The 10,145-nt window shown below is 53.4% G+C and overlaps 1 protein-coding gene across 2 annotated transcripts in view; it reads left to right on the top strand.

Annotated features, from left to right (window-relative positions):
• Nucleotides 1-249: 249 nt before the first annotated feature.
• The window catches only part of Sparc (secreted protein acidic and cysteine rich), a 23,121-nt gene continuing 13,225 nt past the window's right edge, over nt 250-10,145 (top strand). For both annotated transcript variants that reach the window (XM_023713171.1, XM_023713170.1), the window contains exon 1: nt 250-273. The gene's annotated coding sequence lies outside the window, so the exon portion shown is untranslated. The remainder of the gene's footprint in view (nt 274-10,145) is intronic.

The raw sequence follows: 10,145 nt of genomic DNA, 5'->3' as shown, positions 1-10,145 counted from the left end.
CTGGTCAGGTCAGCCCACTGCAGGGAGAAGAAGAAAAAAGAAGAGACCAAGATGAGACCAAGATAGCTTTGGCTCTGGGGAGAGGGGGAGGCAGGCCAGGGGAAGGAGGAGACAGGGGAGGAGGCAGAGGAGGGACTGTGGCTGGAGGGGAGACAGACCCAGCCCAGAGCTCTGCGCAGCTTCCTGCTGCCTGTCTCTAAACCCCTCCACATTCCTGCGCCCCGCCAGACTGCCTGGACTGCCCCGACTGCTCTGCCGCCGCCTGCCTCTGAGGTAGGTACACGGTCTGCGGGCCGCTGGGCCGGTCCTCTCCAAACAGCGGCTTGCGTCCCCAGAAAGGCAGGGGAGCCCTGCTGGGGATGCTGTCTCTGTCCACCTAGGTGCCCTCACTTAAATTAAGGTCGTAGTCCACTGGTCACCTGTTGCTTTTCAGGAGGTGGAAGGACGCACAGTGGATCCCTCTTTCAGGTCTTCGGGAAATAATCTCACTATGTCTTGGAATCTCTCTCTCTCTCTCTCTCTCTCTCTCTCTCTCTCTCTCTCTCTCTCTCTCTCCCCCCTCCTCCCCTCCTCCCTTCCTCCCCTCTTCCGCCTTCGGAATGGGAATGTGCAGTCTCCGCTTTCCCAGGAAGCCAGCCCTGTCACACTTGCAGCAGGGAATGGTCCCTGGGTGGTGGCCCGAGGCATCCAGTGCCCTAGTCTGGGAGAAAGTTCTTCTAGACTTGGTTCCGAGTCCAGGGCGCTGCTTTCTAAGAAGAGACTTTGCATACATGATAATCTCTGCAAGGCAAAGGTGCAGTGTCCCCTCATGCCTTCCTGCTTCTCCACCCTGGCGCCGGGCAGCCAGAAGTGGCATGGTGGTGCCCTGGCACCCTATGGGTAGCCCTCCCCCTGCCTCAGTCTGACTGAGCATAGGGTGGGCATGGGATGTGTTGGAAGGGCAGTGGGGGAGGTAAGACAGAGCCCATGTCGGGGCACCGTTGGCAACCTTCCACTTCGTTTTGAGAAGTGCAGCCCGCGCAGGACTAGGTCCAGGCGTGGGAGGTTAGGTTGGGGTTCGTTCTCTCCACTTTTCCAGCCCTTCTCACCCTCTGAGTTGGTGACTGTACTTCTGGGTCCTGAGGACGCTTAGGGGAAGGGGGTGCAGGGGTGTCTCCCCAACATGGGGAAAAGGGAAAGAGAGGTATATGTGTTCTTCAGTAAGGACCCGTTTTGCATTTGAGACAGCACTTTGAGCAGTAGTCCTCCAGGGTGACTTCCCTTCCTGCACCCCTAAGCACTCACGGCCACCGAGGGAAGCCAGCCCCAAGCAGGCGCGCAGGCTGTCTTAGGCTGATCTTAGCTGAGCAACTCCCCTGGCTTTGGTTTCCCTAGCTGTAAAGTAAGAGGATTGGCCTTTGGGGCCTTTGGGGGTCCCCTCGCACCGTGTCAAGGGAGGTCTCTTAACTCGGCTCACGCGGCTTCGTGGGCTTCGTGGTGTCCACGGGTTCCTTCTAACTGTGTGCACAGTGAAGAGAGAGAGGACGGGAGAAGAGTGCAGGGCTCTCAGGCCTGAGCTATTTTCAGAGGGATGCCTCTCCCACAAAAGCCCGGAGGGCGTGCCGTGGGGATCTGGGTGGGGAAGGGACACAAGCCCGTATTTTCAGGATGAAAAATGTCAGGCTGGGAGTGGTTGGGAGAGTCTAGCGGGGCCGTCAGCTGCCACATCGACAAAGCCCCGCGCGCCTGGGGGGAGGGGCGAAGGAGGCCTCGAGAAGGGATCAGCTTCGAAAACTTTCTCCAAGTCCCGCCCACCGGGGGCTCTTCCCAGCCGTGACTCACCCTGCCAGGAATGCGCGTTGCCACGGTAACGTCTTTTTCAGGGTCCCTGCCCGCTGATGGGGAGGGACACAGAGAACAGCGCAGTCTGAGTGTCCCAACCGGCCCACTAGCGCGACCACACAGCACATTTGAGGTCTCTCTGTCCCTGATCCCGAGCCCCCAGGAAGCCCAGGGCTGTGATTAGCTCCCCTGGAGGGGAGTTGGAAGGCATCAGCTTTTGTTCTGACTGCTAGAAACGCTCCTCTGACCTTGAAGTAATTCTCTGCTTTCTGAGCTCGAGTTTCCAGGTCTGTGAAAGAGCAGACACTTCGGCCGCTGCTCAAGTCAGGGCCTGGCAGGTCTGGGACGAGGTGATGCAGGCCACTTTAGAAGCCTAGTGCTTCTTTCTGAAGTGATGGGATTTAGAACTAATTGATTTACAGCATCCAAAGAACTGCTGAAATATTTTTTTTCTTACCCCCCCCAGTAGCTGTATCATTGTGTGTGTGGATAAAACTGCCTATTATTATTATTATTATTATTATTATTATTATTAATTTATTTGGTTCAGCATCTGCTACACAGCTCAGACTCATAGTGATCCTCCTGTCTCAGCCTCCCCAGTGCTGGGATTACAGGAGTGCACCACCATGCCTGGTTTTGGTGGCTGGCACGGCATACAGTGCTGGGGATCAAACCCCAGTCCTTGAGCTTGACAGGCAGATGCTTAGACTGCCGAACTATCTCTCTGGCCCCCAAGCTGCCTATTATTACTATTATTATTATTACTACTATTACTATTTTATGGTGTTTTTTTTTTTTGTTTTTTTTTTTTTTTTTTGTACCAGGGATTGAACTCAGGACCTTGTGCTTGCCATGCAGGCATTTAAGCCACTGAGTTATCTTTTTGGCCCAAACTGCCCATTATTGAGTGTTTTTTTTTTTTTTTTGAGGCAGTTTCACTGTGCACTTTAGGCTGGTCCTGAACTCACTAACACCACCATGCCTCTTTTACATTCATTTTGATTTGGGGAATTCCTTTTATATTTCACCCTAGTGTCCCATAGCAAGGTCTTTGTCTATAGATATGAAAGAAGTGGGGTTTTACTCAGGGTGTGTGACCTTGGGAAAGACCTGGCCCTTCTCTGAGCTCAGTTTCCTCCTCTGTTGAATGGAAGATCGAAGCTGGTGCTCTCCAGATGGCACCTTTCCAGCCTCGTGGGACTGTGACCCTGAAGAGGCTGCTTTTGTTGGGAGGAATGGTGTCCACCTCTTGTCAACAACTTTTTTCTCCTGTCTGTGGCAAAAAGAAAATAAGCCACGAGGGCCCCAGCCCTGGGGTCGCCTGTTCACCAGGCTACGATCTGCCCTTACCTGTACAAACTTGTACAAACAGCCTGCAGCAGAGCTGTGGCTCGCTCTCCATGTCGGAGCTTTCTTCCAAAACCAAGTTATAAATAGGGAAGATGAGGGAGGGAAGGAGAGCATTTGCGGTCCCTTGGGTGGGTCTGAGGATGCGGGGACACGTGGGGGCAGCCACAGATCCAGGGACGCAAGGGATATGCATCAGTGTCACCCATGGGCAGCTACTGGCACAGCTAAAAATAAACACGTCCGCACATGAGCAGATGCGCCGTCGCGCCCTGTCCCAGGACACTCAGACACATCCTCCCTGCACATCTTCATGCGATGAAAACTTTAACCCTTGTTTCCCACAGGCCAAAGCCAACAGACACCGAGTCTGGATGCACGCACCTTACACAGACACCATCGGGTGTACAAACACACGCACAAACAGAATCACAGTCATGACGTAGACGCAGCCCTATAACGTGCATAGACTGCCCCATAGACCGCCCGATACCCCTGTGCTTCCGAGACAGAGAACCTGAAGCTCAGGTAGGGATAAGGATTCCTGGGAGTCACCCAGCAAGCTCCAGGTGCTTGGAACCATCCACATGTTGCCCCCCACCCCAGCTGGTTGGAATACTGTCCACACACCGTGGGCTAGTGGGCAGCAGTCCTGTGGATAATAAGTAGGCTGCAGCTGGCCCTCTCCTCTTTGAGGTCAGCAGCCTGTCCCAGCCCACACAGCAGTGTCATTAGGCCCAAAGACCCAGCAAACGTGGCCAGTAAGTGGCTGCTTCTTTGCTGGTCGCTGGCCTCCGCCCTGACAGCGGGAGAGAAAGGAAGGGCCGCGCTGGGCTCCTTGCCAGCCCAGCATTAACGAAGATCCTTACTCTTCCAACACTGAATATAGGTCCTTGCCTCCCTCACACCCTCACCTGTGAAGCCAGGGCCAGCTGAGCTGCATGGCGCCAGGGCCAGCAAGTAGTGACTTGATGGAATCATTTAGAGACACAGCCTCCACCTTTGCCCAGGGGATGGCTTCCTCTGCGCCCTTGCTGTGTCCTTACCAGTCAAGCCACAGACCTCGATGTTGTAGGGAAAATAGGCACAGAGACAGTGGCTCTCTCCAGAGCTGGGTCTGCTCAGAAGCTTGGTGTTAGCCCCTCTTACCTAGGAATCCATCCAGGCCACTGTGTGCCGGGCATGGCGTTGGAACCCAGGCTTCCCAGACGACAAAAACAAAGCAGACTCATGGGACACCTGTGAGGTTGGTTCAGACACCAGCTGGCTGGAGGACCTGGAGTGAGGTGTTTTCCCTCTCTAATCCTCGAATAACGCACATAGCAAAGGCCTTTCCTGCAGCCTCGTAGGGCCAATTCACTGGGAGTCGTTGGCAGAGGAACTGTACTGAGGATCCCGATGCCGCTCCAGACTTTGGGGGTGAAGGTCGTGTGACAGACCAACATCTGCCACATGCACAAAGAAGGGAAGAGGAGGCAGTCATGCTCCATATTTTTTGCTGTCCGGTATCTCTTAGGTACTGTCCCATGTTTCATTTCTTATTCTCTCCGCTTGGGGTCACTCTGATGCGCTGTCGGCCCCTAGGGGGCGCCAAGGAGGATGTCCACAGCCCCACCCTGCACCCAGTTAGCCACCGTGAAACGTGGCGTCTCAGCCGGGCTGATTCCACCCTCGAACTCAGGAGCGGCCTCGGAGTTGGCCCCAGAGCAGCCCCAATCCCCGGCTTTCCTGTCCACGCAGCTTCCCTCAGCATCTTCCCTCCCAACCAGAAATACACTGTTAGAAGAGAAACTAGGAGCAGGGGCAGCTTCTGCCTGAGTTGACTGAGAGTCTGAGCTATTCTGCAATCCCAACACAAAGAAGCCTGAGGCAGGACTATCACGAGTTCGAGGCCAGCTGGCGCAACATAATGAAAGGGAGTTTAGGAACTACCTTGCCCAGGAGTTTTCAACTATTTCTAGGAGAAATTTCTAGAGATGTTCCAGGGTGCCCCAGGCTCCAAACATGCAGAACCCCACACTCCAGCTCAGTCCTATGCTACATTTTGTTTTGTTTTGGGGGTGTTTGTTTGGACACAGGGTCTCACTAAGCAGTTCAGGCTGACTTTGAACTCACTTTGCAGGCTGGGTTGGCCTCAAGCTCACAGCAATCCTACCGCAGCCTTCTGAGCTCTGGGATTACAGGCGGGTGCCCCCCTGGCTTTACCTACTTTTGCTTTTTAATTTTAAGCTTATGCATTGAATTGTTACATTCCCAGGTTTAAACAAATCATAGAAAACTTCTCTGGGAGAAGATTCTCTGCTTCGCATAACTCTGAAGGATGAAACAGCCTTCTTGTTGTACGGGCAGGCTGGGAGCTGTGGGCCCGAGAGCAGGGATCTCACGCAGTGCCCAGGAGCAGGGTTGCCTGGCTCCCAGGGCTGGGGCTCGGGACCCCTGACTTCCATGGATTGAGGCCACCTCCGAGGGTCTGTGTCCCATCCTGGAGCACGAGCAGGATTGCCAGCATCTTTACATGGCCGCATTGGCTGGACTTGACCTCTGGGAGCCCCCTGCCCACCCCCTCTGTTCTCCCTGGCTCCTGCCCTGCCGGAACACGGCTTCCTGCAGGCTTGTTTTCCTCCCTGTGGGCTTGTTTACCACAATGTGCGATTTCTGGAACCTTGTTTCCAAGCCAAACGGTGGGAGGGAGATGCTTGACTTGCGTCAGCACCCTACGGAGGAGCCAGCTTCAGGCTGGCTTTCCTCACCGCCTACCAGGGAGCTGCCAGGCCTGGCATCCAGCCAGCAGGACCAGATTTCCTCTGTTCTACCCCAACTCCCCTTTCCTTCTGGGCCTGCGGACAAAAAACTAGTTTTCATGCTGGGTTCTGTTTTTCGTTACCGGGAATCAAACTCAGGACCTTGTGCTTGCCAGGCAGGCACTTGAGCTACACCCCCAGCCCCACACTGGGTCCTTAACAGGGAGGGGCACTGTGGGGTATTAGGGCACTAAGGTGTTCTTCCTAACAGCAGTGCTTGCCCCGTGTACTCTCGCCTGCACACCACCTATGAGCCTTTCTAGGTAGGCATGCTATTCTTTCCATTTTACAGATGGAGGAGCTGATGGAGGCCCACAGAGGCAAAGCGGACTCCTCAAGGTCTCACAAAGTGGCAGAGACAGGATTGGAACCCGTGCACTCTGGGGCCTGGTCCACGGGCTTCCCTTTAGGCTATACTGTCTTTACAGCCATCTGTCTACTGTGGAACCCACTAGCCACATGTGGCTATTTGGGTTTCTGTGAATTACGATGAAATGGTTAAAAATTCCATGCTTCTGGGAACATCTCCAGGGTCCAGTAGTTGCCTGTGGCCAGTAGCCGCCGTATTAGACAGAGGAGATGCAGGGTATCTTCATCATCACAGAGAATTCCTCGGATGGCATTGCTCCGTGAACGCCCTTCTACGCAGTACGATTTAACGTCTGTTTGGAAGCGCAGAAGCTGAGTCTGTGATTCCGAGGCACGCGGGCTGGAGTTCTGTGATTCTGAGGTACCCCCCTCCCTGCCCCATCCTGATGCTCAGCGACTTCTTAGTGTCCAGGAGAGCCCAAAGGAGGCCCTTTATGTTTTAAGGGGCTGGCTGTACTTTTCCATCACCAGAGTCCTTCCAGAGGGTGAGAAGTGACCTCGGTCTCGGGTCCTGCTGGCAGCTAAGGACAGGTTTTCAGCCATCTCTGGAGCAAATAAAAGCTAAAGGAAAGCACTCGATGTACGGAACAGGCAGCAGCGGGGGTGCAGGCATCTGCGTCTAGGGGCCACCGAGCCAAGGGCAACACCCCCTCCCCACCCAGGGCAACCCCCTTCCAGCGCCTTGGGACAGTTCAGGCCAACTGGGCTCGTTCAGGTGGCACCTGGGAGGGAGCAGATGCTAAGCTGGAGAACAGGCCTGTGTTGGAGGCAGGGTGGCCGCTAGGTCCTCACCCAAGCCAGACATTCTCGCACGAGGCGCTGGCTGTCCATCAGCAGGTCCCTTCCTTGCTAGGTTCCTATCTTCCCATCTGTACCACTGGACTTCAGTGGCGCCGGATTATGAAGCCACTCTGGGAAGAATGCGTGCAATGTGAGACACCGAGGAGGGAGTTTTCACTGGACACTGGTGTACGCAGAGGTAGTTGATCGGCTCCCTGGACACGCTGGGCCTAGGTGCAGCAGGTGGAAGAGTGCAGCTGGCCATCCAGATGCTGGCTTTTGCCCCTGAGCTCTGGCCCGTTGGTGTACCCTGCTGGCTTTGCAGGGTGGCCCTAGTGTCTTTGGCTGGGGGTGTTGTGGGGGACATCAGAAGGTATCTGGTGGCTGCACAGGAGGACAGCTGGATTCTCCAGGCGGCCCTGACCTCCCTTCCAGCCCCACCTGTCACTGAGAAGGGTTCTGAATTGGTGAGGTCGCTCCGCCACTGGGTGGAAGCTGAACTGTGGGAAGTAGCCCCTCCCCTAGACACTGCGTTCTGCTCTTAACCGTCCCTGGTTCTCCCACCCGTATTTTTTTTTTTCCTTTTCAAAGTTTTATTGATAAACATATAGCAATGAGACAGTTTCAAATCAAATCGAAAGTACAGTTTCAACAAATAATACACTGCATATATTCTTCTTAGTGGTTAATTGCTGTACAAGATGCAGACTTGTGATCCTACTTACAAACACCATTAGAAAAAATCATTCTATTCATTAAGAGAATGTAACTGTATATCTATCCCAACCACTTTGAATACACAGATACAAAATGGACATTCATAGTTATACCCCAATTTTTTTTTAAGTTCCGTTGTTGAATATTATAGGTGTGTAAACTCAGCAAAATATTCTAAAAGAGTGCAGAAGCCCATAATAGCATTGGGTCTTCTGTTTAATTGGCAATGTCAGAAATTATTGACGTGAGTCCCCCACAGCTCAATATAACAAAATGGCTTTACTTCCTATATTTCATCTTCATACTTTTCTACTGGATGGTTAAGACCAAGGTAAAGCAGAACCTATGCAACAAGAGTTGTAGCTTTTTGGTTTGAGAAGGTCAGTGAAATGCCCTCAGGATTTATCCTGAGATCCTGTACCTCAGACTGTAGAACCTTTGTCAGTGCAGCCATGTCCCACCCGTATTTCTGAGTGATAACCCCACGAGGGGCAGCTGGGTGCAGCATGGCGGAGGGCGAGGGCTTCTGCCTCAGCCTCACACTCCCATAGGAGGGTGAGACTCGGACCCCTCTAAGCCTGCCTGCCTCCCCGTGCTGTCACAAGATTCTGAGGGGACAGTGTGCACGTGAGAGTGTTTAGAAACCATAAAACACTGCAGCTTAGAAACAGATGGGGTGGCAGAGAGCATGCTGCGCAGCTGGGGGCAGGAGACAGGACAGCCGGAGCAGCCATAGAGTGAACCTCTCCTGGCCACGGATGGCAGTGGTGTCCCTTGCTCAGACAAGGGACCTGGACTTGGGAACGCTGGCCTGTCTAGCTCCCTAGCCTGAAGCTTGTTCCATTTCCAAGTCTACCCAGGCTGCCCCTCCACTGGCATGACATCTCTGTCATTGTATCCAAATGGGGACTTTCCCCTGCTACCTGCCGGCTCCTCTTAGGTAGTTCACCTTCAGTCTCAGACAAGCCCTTCATTGATGGATTCTCTGGGGTTCCACTGGTCCAAAGCCACATACTGGGGCTGTTTTGCTTGTGTCTTCCAAATAGGAAGGCAAGAGGGAGATTTTTCCACTTGAGCCTGGAGGGAGACAAGTGGGCAACTATGTGAGGAGAAGAATGTTCCAGAAACTGCCTGGGCTCCTCTGGGACTCAGAGCCATCGTGAAGCAATGCCAAGCTCCATGTCAGCTCCTTCACGTTGCTGTTGGTTTGAGTCCATTCCCACCCCACGAGGTGGGGGCTGAGGTCTTGTGTCTCTGTTAACCCAGTAAAGCACTTGTCTTTGTAGCCTTCTGCTGCTGCCGCTGCCTAAATCCAGAGGGAAGATGGGGACCCAGAGGAAGGGACGTGTGCTGAGATCAGCAAAACACTTACTTTGTTTTTTGGTGCCGGGAATTGAACCCAAGGTGCTGGGCATGCTAAGCGTGTGCTGTGCTACCGTGCTACACCCCCGCCTGGCCCAGGATATTATGAGAGCACTTTATGGACCCAGTCAGCCACCCCTAATGTCACCAAGTCTGACCTCTCAATTGACAGATGGGAAACCAAGGTTGAGTACTTACTTACCGAGACAGTAATGAGGTAACCAAGAATCCCTGGCACGGAATGCCCAGCCCAGTGAGTTATCCCTTGATGCCAGGGTCCCTCCCACCGCTGTGCCTGGCCACGTGAGGAGTCTTGGAAGGAACAAGGGACAATGAGCCTGGTACAGAAGTTTGGAGGATAAAAGAGAAAAGATGTGGTGACTGCTGTCCTTGACAAGTGTGGTCAAGAGGGGCGGGCTTGTTCTGTGGGGCTGAAGGAGACAGGACAGCCCACAGTCGGAGAGGGGCCTTTGCATCCGTGTATGGAAGAACTTTCTTTCTTTTTTTTTTTTTTGTATTTTAGGGAAGGGTCTACAGGGTGTTCAGGGTCTCACTACTAGATTGGACTCATAGTGATCCGCCTGTTTACAGCCTCCCAAGAGCTGGGATTACAGGCGCACACCACCATACCCAGTGTCAATTGATGTCTCAGTGTGCCCTGGGGGCAGGGCCACCACTGGCACCAGCACTGGCACAGCAGACCTGGGGATCGAACTCCAGGCTCCTGTCCTGCTCGCAGATGCTTTAATCCACTGAGTTATTTGGCCAGCCTTTATTATTATTATTACTATTATTGTTATTGTTATTATTATTTGTGGCTTGCTCAGCCCACCCTAGGGGCAGAGCTGGTGTGGCATGTGGTGCTGGGGATCAAACCATAGTCCCTGTGCTTGTCTAAGCAGGTACTTTAGACCGCTGAGCTATCTCCCTGGCTATATATATATA

This window comes from Octodon degus, unplaced genomic scaffold, assembly GCF_000260255.1.
Source record: "Octodon degus isolate 3935 unplaced genomic scaffold, OctDeg1.0 scaffold00029, whole genome shotgun sequence".
NCBI classification, from domain to species: domain Eukaryota; kingdom Metazoa; phylum Chordata; class Mammalia; order Rodentia; family Octodontidae; genus Octodon; species Octodon degus.
The sequence above is the reverse complement of the archived record's forward strand: the minus strand, read 5'-3'. Positions and strand labels throughout refer to the sequence as shown.